This window comes from Lycium barbarum, chromosome 8, assembly GCF_019175385.1.
Source record: "Lycium barbarum isolate Lr01 chromosome 8, ASM1917538v2, whole genome shotgun sequence".
Lineage (NCBI taxonomy): Eukaryota > Viridiplantae > Streptophyta > Magnoliopsida > Solanales > Solanaceae > Lycium > Lycium barbarum.
In genome coordinates, this window is record NC_083344.1 from 32,501,385 (window position 1) to 32,512,424 (window position 11,040).

At 43.4% G+C, this 11,040-nt stretch overlaps 1 long non-coding RNA gene across 1 annotated transcript in view; it reads right to left on the minus strand.

The window, feature by feature from the left end:
- Positions 1–7,981, minus strand: part of LOC132606098 (uncharacterized) — a 36,172-nt gene extending 28,191 nt beyond the window's left edge. The window contains exon 1 of the long non-coding RNA XR_009569596.1: positions 7,578–7,981. This is a non-coding gene — a long non-coding RNA (uncharacterized LOC132606098). The remainder of the gene's footprint in view (positions 1–7,577) is intronic.
- Positions 7,982–11,040: the final 3,059 nt, after the last annotated feature.

The following is an 11,040-nucleotide window of genomic DNA, read 5'->3' on the forward strand; positions in this document are numbered from 1 at the left end:
GCGACTTTGGGCTATCAACAATCGATCTCGGATAACCTTGCTCTTTTCCACCGCTTGTTAGATCAACTCCGGACCTATTAGTTGTACCTCTCCTACTTCAAACCACCCAATTGGAGATCTACACTTCCTTCTATATAGAGCTTCATAGGGGGCCATCTGAATACTGGAATGATAGTTATTGTTGTATGCAAACTCAATAAGAGGTAATTGAGCATCACAACTGCCTCCGAAATCTAACACACATGCCCGTAACATATCTTCCAAGGTCTGAATGGTGCGTTCAGCTTGTCCATCCGTCTGTGGACGAAATGTTGTGCTGAGTCTCACCTGAGTTCCCAAACCTTCTTGGAAAGACTTCCAGAATTTAGCAGTAAATAGTGCTCCTCTATCTGTGATAATAGATACTGGGATACCATGAACTCGCACTATCTCCTTAAGATACAACCTTGCATAATCTTCTGCTGAGTATGTAGTCCTGACCGAAAGAAAATGGGCTGATTTTGTGAGTCTATCAACTACTACCTATATGGAGTCATACTTGCGTCGGGAACGAGGTAAGCCTACAATGAAATCCATTTTAATCACTTCCCATTTCCAAGTTGGGATTTCCATCTGCAATAATCCTCCTGGCTTCTGATGTTCAATCTTCACTTGTTGGCAATTGGGACACTGGGCCACAAATTCTACTATGTCTTTCTTCATTCCATCCCACCAATACATTATCTTGAGATCATGATACATCTTTGTTTCCCCTGGATGAATAGAGTAACGGGAGTAATGCGCTTCTTCCAAAATCTGACGACGTAGTCCCGCCACATCTGGCACACACAGTTTGCCTCAATACCTGAGAACTCCATCCGCAGAAGCTTCAAATGGTGATTTCTCTTTCTCAAGAAATATATCCCTGTAGTGACCCAACTGGGGATCTTCATGTTGACGTTCTCGCACCTCCATATCTAAGGATAAAACAGTTGGGTTGTGAATACCAACTCCTGCATTGCCTGAATCAATTAGACGAACCCCTAGCCTAGCTAGCTGGCGGAGCTCATGGACTAATTCTTTCTTCTCCGGAGGGACTTCACATAGACTACCCATTAATTTGCGGCTAAGTGCATCAGCCACTACATTCGCCTTTCCAGGATGATATAAAATACTCACATCATAATATTTCAATAGTTCTAACTACCGCCTCTGTCGTAGGTTCAACTCCTTCTGCTTGAAAATATATTGGAGACTCTTGTGATCTGTATAAATATCAACATGCACACCGTACAAGTAATGTCTAAACATTTTTAGTGCATGAATAACCGCAGCCAATTTGAGATCATGAGTTGGATAATTCCTTTCATGCTTCCGCAACTACCGGGAAACATAGGTAATGACTTTACCGTACTGCATCAGCACGCAGCCCAATCCGACACCGGAGGTATCACAATAAACAACATAGCCTTCTAACCCTTCTCGAAGTGTCAAGACTGGGGTTGAAGCCAATCGATCCTTCAATTCCTGAAAACTGCGTTCGCAGGCATCGGTCCACTAAAACTTTTCTGACTTCTGAGTTAGCTTCGTTAATGGTGCTGAAATAGAAGAAAATCCTTCCACAAACCTTCTATAATAGCCTGCTAATCCCAGGAAGCTATGGACTTCTGTTGGCGTTGTAGGCCTTGGCCAAGTCTTCACGGCCTCGATCTTTTGAGCATCCACGCGAATACTATCAGCTGAGATAATATGGCCCAGAAAAGTCACAAAATTCAGCCAAAATTCACATTTCGAAGCATAGCATACAATTCACGAGTCAGAAGAATCCCAAGGACAATATGAAAATGATCTGCATGTTCTGCTTCAGTCCGAAAATATACTAGAATGTCATCAATGAACACTATCACAAATAGATCTAAGAAAGGCCTAAACACATTATTCATCAAATTCATGAACACCGCTGGGGCATTAGTCAACCCGAAATGACATCACCTGAAATTCATAATGGTCATATCTAGTTCTGAAAGTTGTCTTCGAAATGTCTTTTTCTCTAACTCTCACTTGATGATAACCTGACCTCAGATCTATTTTGAAAAACCACTTGGCACCTTGCAATTGATCAAACAAATCGTCGATTCTCGGAAGTGGATATTTATTCCTTATCGTCACCCTATATAACTTCCATAATCGATGCACATTCGTAAAGAACCATCTTTCTTCCTCACAAATAAGACAGGTGCTCCCCATGGCGATGAACTGGGTCTAATGAATCCCATCTTGAGCAAATCTTTCAATTGCGCTTTTAGCTCTTTCAATTCTGCAGGAGCCTTTCTGTAGGGAGGAATAGATATAGGTTTGGTATCTGGCAACACGTCGATAGCGAAATCAATCTCCCGCTCCGGTGGAAGGCCTGGAAGTTCATCTGGAAATACATCTGGAAATTCGTTTACCACCGAGACAGATTGAAGATTTGGCGGCTTTGCTTCGGTGTCATGCACTTGGACTAAATGATAGATATAGCCTTTAGCGATCATCTTCCCCGCTTTGAGATAGGAAATAAACCTATCTCTTGGAGATGCTGTGTTACCCTTCCACTCAAGCATTGGTTCACCCAAAAATTGGAACCGAACTATTTTCGTTCTGCAGTCCACATTAGCATAGCACGAGGCCAACCAATCCATGCCCATAATCATATCAAAATCCAGCATTTCCAGTTTAATCAAATCGGTTGTAGTCTGGCGATCACATACCACCACCACCACACAATTTTTGTATACCTGTCTACCTACTACTGGATCACCGACCGGAGTAGATACCTTGAAAGGTTTAATTAGCTCGGGTTTCATCCCAATACGGCCAGCAATATAAAGAGTGATATAGGACAACGTAGAACCCGGATCGATCAATGCATAAACATCATGGGAAATATGCATAATATACCTGTAACCACATCTAGGGAGGACTCAAGATCCTGGCGTCCAGCCAAAGCATAAATACGGGGCTGGTGCCACCTGAACTAGACGTTACTCCTCTGCCCCTACGACGACCTGCTGAAATCTGAGGGGTTTGCCTTATAGGGTGTACAGACGAGGAAGAATATGCTGCTGAACTCATAGGATGAACCCCAACTCCACCGCCCATCGACAGGCAATCAAGCATCATGTGCCCAACCTGACCACAGGCATAGCAAGCATCTGAGCCCTGACGACACGGACCCGAATATAACTTCCTACATTGGCTGCATCGTGGAACCGGTGGCCTTCTCCGACTATAATCACTTCCAAACTAGGAACCCGAAACTCTCGATCTCTGTCCCTGACCTGAATAGATGGGGCGGTCAAATGTCCTACCCACAAATCGAGGGGGTGCACTAGTCGCAGACTGACCCGAATACCTGGAATATTGTTGCTGACCCCCTCTGTAATCACTACTAGAAAATCTGGCCCTCTTACTCTGCCCTCTATCAACATCGCGCTCGCCCCTCTGCGGCTGTTGCTGTTCTTCAAGATTTTGAGCGTGGTCCTGAATACGGGAGATGTCCATCCCCTTCTGTAGTAAAGCTGTCACGCAATCTTTGAACAAATGTGGCCCTAAGCCACTCACAAATCTATGTACTCTATCTCTCATATCGGCTACCATAGTGAGAGCATACCGGGCCAATGAATAAACGGAGACTATATTCCCGAGCACTCATGTTCCCTTGCTTTAAATTTAGAACCCTATCATCTCGGGCCCTTCGAACCTTGGGTGGCAAATAATGACGAAGGAAGGCATCTACAAATTCCTTCCAAACCGGGGGAGGTGCATGTTCCTTCCTTAAGCTATCCAATTATTATACCATAGAACGGCGACATCCCGCAATCTATAAGATGCTAACTCCACTGACTCAGTATCAGAAGCATGTATAATCCTCAGCGTCCTCAACATCTCATCTACAAAACCTTGCGGGTCTTCATCCGGCTTTGACCCAAAAAATTCCGACGGGTTCAGACTCATAAAATCACGGGCTCTAGCATTAGTAGCTCTGTCACCCGGACCTGCACTCTGCCACTGAGCCTGGGCGGGAACTAGCTGTGTCAACAACTGAATGGCCTAAGTCATCTATTGACCAGAAGCACCCAGTGGTGGAGGCACTAGAGCTGGAGCTGAAGCCCCTTCATTCTCCTCCGAAACAGGCGGAGTGTGAGAAGTGTGAGATGGAGCTTCATTATGGGACTCACCCTCCTCTACATGTACCGGCGGCTCCTGTTCAACCCGCCTTCCTGCCGCAGTCTTGCCCTTCTGGGCGGCTGTTTCTTTTCTCTTAACTGGCATCGCAAAAATCATAATGCACAATTAGGAAAAGAAAATCTTATAGCATATGTCACGACCCGACCCGAGGGCCATGACGGGCACTCGGTGCTAACCCAGAAAACTATGAACCTCTGTAAGAGTTGTGGGCCTTGGCCAAGTCTTCACGGCCTCAATCTTTTGGCTATTTACCCGAATACCATCGGTTGAAACAATATGCCCCAAAAATGCCACTGAGTTCAACCAAAACTCACACTTAGAAAATTTGGCATATAACTTTCGAGTTTGAAGAACTCTAAGGACAGTACGTAAATGATCCGCATGTTCTGCCTCTGAATACAATCACAAATAAATCAAGGAAGGGCCTGAACACATTGTTCATCAAATCCATAAATACTGTCGGTGCATTAGTTAGCCCAAATGACATTGCCCGAAACTCAAAATGGCCATATCTTGTTCTGAAGGCTGTCTTAGGGATATATTTCTCCCTAACTCTCACTTGATGATACTCGGATCTCAAATCTATCTTTGAAAACTATTTGGCGCCTTGTAATTGATCAAATAAGTCATCAATCCTCGGAAGAGGGCATTTGTTCGTGATCGTCATTTTATTCATTTGCCATAGTCAATGCACATCCGTAAGTAGTCATCTTTCTTTCGCACAAACAACACAGGTGCTCCCCAGGGGGATGAACTAGGCCTAATAAAGCCTTTCTCAAGCAAGTCCTTCAATTGCTCCTTCAACTCTTTCAACTCTGCGGGAGCCATTCTATAAGGAGGGATAGATATGGGCTTTGTATCCGGTAGCACATCTATAGCAAAATCAATCTCCCGCTCTGGAGGGAGGCCTGGAAGTTCTTCCGAGAACACATCCGGAAACTCATTCATCGCGGGGACTGACTGAGGAGTTGGCGGTTCATCTTCTACATCTTGAACCCGAACTAGATGGTAAATACAACCTTTTATGATCATTGTCTTGCCTTTAGATAGGAAATAAACCTACCTTTTGGGGATGCGGTATTTCCTTTCCATTCTAACACTGGTTATCCCAGAAACTGGAAGCGAACCATTTTCATTATACAGTCAACATTGGCATAGCAAGAAGCCAGCTAATCCATGCCCATGATAACATCAAAATCCACCATTTTTAACTCATGTAAGTCAACCATAGTACAATGGTCACAAATCACAACTACACAATTTCGATATACTATACTAGTTATTACCGATTCACCAACGGGTGTAGATACCTCAAAAGGTTTGATCAACTCTGGTTTGACCCCAAACCGACCCGCAATATATGGAGTAACATATGACAACGTGGAGCTTGGATCTATCAAAGCATATACATCATGAGAAAATACAGATAATATACCTGTGATGACATGAGGAGAAGACTCAAGATATTGACGTCTAGCCAAAGCATAAATACGGTGCTGAGGACCGCTAGAACTGGGGGCTCTCCCCCTGCCTCTACCATGGCTGACTGGCGCATGTGAACCAGGCCCCATAGGGCGTATAGATGATGAAGACCCAGCTGCCGACCCTGAAGGTGGGGCCCTACCCCTGCTACCAACCGAGGGGCAATCACACATAATATGGTCTGGCCGACCACATGCATAGCAAACCTCTGAACCTAATCGACACTGGCCCCAATGTAACTTCCCACACTGGGAACGTCGTGGCACGGGTGGCCTTGCCTGATCCGAATCACCCCTGAATTGAGAACCTGAAGCCCCGAAACTATCAAATCTCTGGCCTGTAAACTGTGGAGGCGCACTAGTCATAGAATGGCCTGAATGTCTAGAAAATTTCTGTCGTGGCCCGCCTCTAAACTCACTTGTCGGACCCAAAGATCTAGCCCTCTTGCTATATCCTCTATCATACTCAAGCTCACTTCTTTGTTGTTGTTGGCTTTCCTCTAAATTTTAAGCATGGGCTTGAATGCGTGAAATATCCATGGTGTCCTGAAGGGACGCAGTCAAGCACCTATCCATCAAATGTGGCCCTAGGCCTCTCACAAACCGGTGCACTCAGTCACCCATATCCACTACCATGGCCGGAGCATACCTATACAAAGAATTGAAGCGGAGACTATACTCTAAAGCACTCATACTTCCTTACCTAAGATTCAAGAACTTATCGGCTTTCGCTCGCCGAACCTCTGGAGGGAAGTAATGTCGGAGGAAGGCATCCACAAATTCTTGCCATACCGGGGGAGGTGCATTAGCTCCCCGTAAAGCCATCCAAACGGTATACCAATGAACCGCGACTTCCCGCAATCTATAGGATGCTAATTCTACCGATTCAATATCTGAAGCATGCATTAACTGAAGTGTCCTCAACATCCCATCAATAAAATTCTGAGAGTCCTCTTCCGGCTTTGACCCGAAGAATTCCGGAGGGTTCAAGCTAATAAAATCACGGGCCCTTGCACTAGCAGCCCTATCACCTTGCCCTGTACCTTGCCGCTGAGTCTGGGCGATAACCAGCTAAGTAAGTAAATGAATGGCCGCTTTTACATCTTCGCCTAAAGCATCCAGTGGAGGAGCTGGAGGTGCTGGAGCTGGGCTGAGGCTCCCTCATGCTTCTCAAAAATAGGCACTAAGTGGTAGGACTGAGATTGAGCCGCATTCTGGGACTCACCCTCCTCTATATCCGTTGACGGTGTTCTTTCGGCCCGCTTTTCTGCCACTTTCTTGCCCTTTTGGGCTGCCGTAGCTTTTCTCTTTATAGGCATCTCAGAAATACACAATACACAGTTAAGGAAAAGAGAAATCCTTATATTATGGCTCTATCGCACGATCTTATGAAGAAAGAAGGTCATTCATTCCTATAATGCCCGCAACCTCCTGTTTATAAGTGTGGCGCATAACACACCCATAAACAAGACTCTACTGGACACGGCTCGTAGACACACCCTAGGACAGAACTGCTCTGATACCACTTTTGTCACGACCCAACCTGAGGGCCATGACGGGTACCCGGTGCTAACCCACTCGGGCACCTCTTATCGTACATTCACATTTACATCTAGGTGAGCCATATAACTTAATAATACTTTCTATCCATCATTCATACTAATCTCATTGGGCAACAATACATTTATATCACCATCAACAACTATGCCCATATCAATGTACATAAGCCGACGAGGCTATCAAAATGATATACAAAATATAAGCCGACAAGGCTAAAGACATCTAACCATGCACAACTATCTACGAGCCTCTAAGAAGAGTAGCTGACATCATATAGGTGGGACAGGACCCTGCCGTGCCCATGTATGTACACAAAAAAAATAATACCAAAAGTTGTAGCTCCGGATGAATTGGAGCTCCTCTGTGTAGTCCCTGAGTAAGAAAGCTATGGATCAAGCTGTCTCCCTGTCCACCTGCGGGCATGACGCAGCATCCACAAACAAAAGGACGTCAATACGAATAATGTACTGAGTATGTAAGGCATAATCAACACCAAAGTAAGAGCATAAGAAGCAGCATAAGGATGAATTGTTGAAGGCTAATGTAGTGTGATTACTTGATTATGATATTATGGGCGTACTATGGATGTTATTGCGGTTGTTGGGAGTTGTTTTGTAAAATGGTGGAAGTTGACGAAATAGGGGAAATGCTGCCCAATTTCTATTAGATCATGAATGATCCTAGTTTGAGTTTAATAGTATCATTAAGGTTTAACCATGGTATGGATTCTTCTAAATGTAGATTATTCGAGCTTCGACGATGTACGCTAGATAATTAAGAAGTCAATGAGGTATGTAAGGCTAACCCTTCTTTCAATAAGGCATGGTTCCTTAGCTATATATATATATATATATATATATATATATATATATATATATATATATATAAATCCTTTCATGAGCTCTATAATGTCCTTCAAATGATTTTATCTCTAAAAGCTATTAAAGCTCATGATTCTCGATACTTTTACGATCCTATTACTTTCCTTATATGATGATTGATCCTCTAATGATAGATGTAATGAAACGATGATAGTAATGATGTTGATGATGCTTAGGGGCTATTAGGCAAACGTGTCTAAGTATGTATGACTACTATGTAACACCGAGCTTATGTGGCCGGGTATGATATCTATTGCGCGCACACCACTGCAGTTGGGTATGCATAACACTGAGCCTCGGTAGGGCCAGGTATGTATAATCACCGAGCCTTGCCATGGCCGGGTATGTGAAACACCAAACCTTCATGGTCGGGTATGCTATGAATATGAATACGGATATGAATACGGATACGAATACGGATACGGATATGGATTTAGGTATATGGATTTATATGTATGTACACGAGCACGCCATAGAAACGGAAGGTCCCTATGAAAGACAAGTAAGTGATTTTGATGGTGTCCCTACTATCTCCCGATTTTCCCATCTTATGCTATTTCTTATACTAATCCTTATGTTGTTTCTTATGCTCTTACTATGATGTTGATTATGCCTTACATACTCAGTATATTATTCGTACTAACGTCCTTTTGTGTGTGGACGCTGATTCATGCTCGCAGGTGGCTAGGAAGACATGCTTGATCCATAGCTTTCTTACTCAGGGACTACATAGAGGAGCTCCAATTCATCCGGAGCTACAGCTTTTGGTATTATTCTTTTGTGTACATACATGGGCACGGCGGGGTCCTGTCCCGCCTATATGATGTCACCTACTCTTCTTAGAGGCCCGTAGACCGTTGTGCATGGTTAGATGTCTTTTGCCTTGTCGGCTTATATTTTGTATATCATTTTGATAGCCTCGTCGTCTTATGTACATTGATATGGTCATAGTTGTTGATGGTGATATAAATGTATTGTTGCCCAATGAGATTAGTATGAATGATGGATAGAAAGTATGATTAAGCTATGTGGCTCACCGAGATGTAAATGTGAATGTACGATAAGAGGTGCCCGGGTGGGTTAGCACCGGGTACCCGTCATGGCCCTCCGGTTGGGTCGTGACAGCATAGCTCTATCGCACGATCTATGGAGAAGAAGAACGGTCATTTTTCCTAAATTCCCCGCAGCCTCTTGTTTATAAGTGTGGCGCACTTCACACCCATAAACAAGACTCTACTGGACACGGCTCGTAGACACACCCTAGGGCAGAACTGCTCTGATACCACTTTTGTCACGACCCAGCTAGTGGGCCATGATGGGTACCCGGATAACCACTCATCATGCTAACCATCATACCCAATCTATACACACGTAATCACCAAAACAATACATATATTATACATAAGCTCTTACGGCTGTAAAAAGATATATAACAATATACACTGGGGTGATCATAAGACATCTACTACCCACACATATGTATCTACGAGCCTCTAACTAGAGTACTGAACATAAGGACGGGACAGGACCCCGTCGTGCCCGAATATATACACAAAAGAATATATCAAAACTGTACCTCCGGAGTAGGGAAGTGCTCCCGTGCAAGCTGATCTGGCTCCTAAGGATCTAGACTGTCCCCCTGTCTACTTGTGGGCATGAACACATCGTCCAAAAAGAAAAGGACGTCAGTACGAACAATGTACTGAGTATGTAAGGCATACATGGTAACATAACAAGGAAATATAGAATGCAGGAGAAGAAAGGATAACTGTAACTGCCTGCCTCTTGAGGCGGAATCATGCATGCTTACTTTTTACCTTTCTAATATATCACACACACATACCTAAGCTGTCCGAGTCAATAACATCCTTAGCCCCCGTCCGGGCCTCCTGCGTCCGAGGTAATCATGTCACGCTGCCCACAAGTGGTGTCATGTCCGGCCAAATAGGCACGGTGTTATCATAAGCCGCCTGCCTTAGCGGTGTCATGCCCGGCCATCTAGGCGCGGTGTCATCATACATATATACTTATCATGAAGCATGCATAGGAGCTCAAGTAAACACTGTAACTCTATCGGAGTGACGTAAGGTCGGTAACCTCCGATTACATTGAACATCATGATCGTCATGTCTCACCTTGAAGGAACTAGCTCTATAAGGTGAGGTTATCAACAATGAATAGCGTCAAGGAATCATATAAAGATCATTAACATCGTAATAACATCATATCATTATCAAGGAACATATCACATCTCCATCTCGTAGGAGACTTTTAATACTCTTTAGCTTTCGTCTTTTGGAACGTAAGAAGGTCATGGGAATTACGATGCTACCTTCACGAGAATTTGTACTAAAATTAGACAACCTGAAACATACTTAAGCTTAAGCTAAAGCAACTAAAAGTTAATGGAAATTTGGCGACACTTCCTTTGTTTCGACAACTTCTTCCATGAAATAAGATAACCCTCAAATGTCAATAAGAACACTCATGATAACATAATCATTGGATTCTTTAAGTTACACACTGTTTACTTCTTAAATCCACCTTCAAGATCATCCATTACCATACCTATATTACAACATCATATTCATTCTCATAAAATACTCCTTTAATATCATTCGTATTATTCACCACAAGTTTGTACTCATAACATGTCAAGAACTATTATTCAAGTTAAGTCATTAATCAAAGAGTATCACTATTTCTATATTTGTACTCCATATTCTCCTCCCTTTCATAATCCAAGTCTTTTAACCTCTCAATATTCTTAATAACATGAATTGAACATAAAACTTACCTTTGATGATGTAGGAATGGACTTTGAATGGAATTACTTCATCTGGAGAAAACCCTACTTCAACACCAAAGAGATTCTTGGTGTCCACAAACCCTAGAGAGTATCCTTGCAC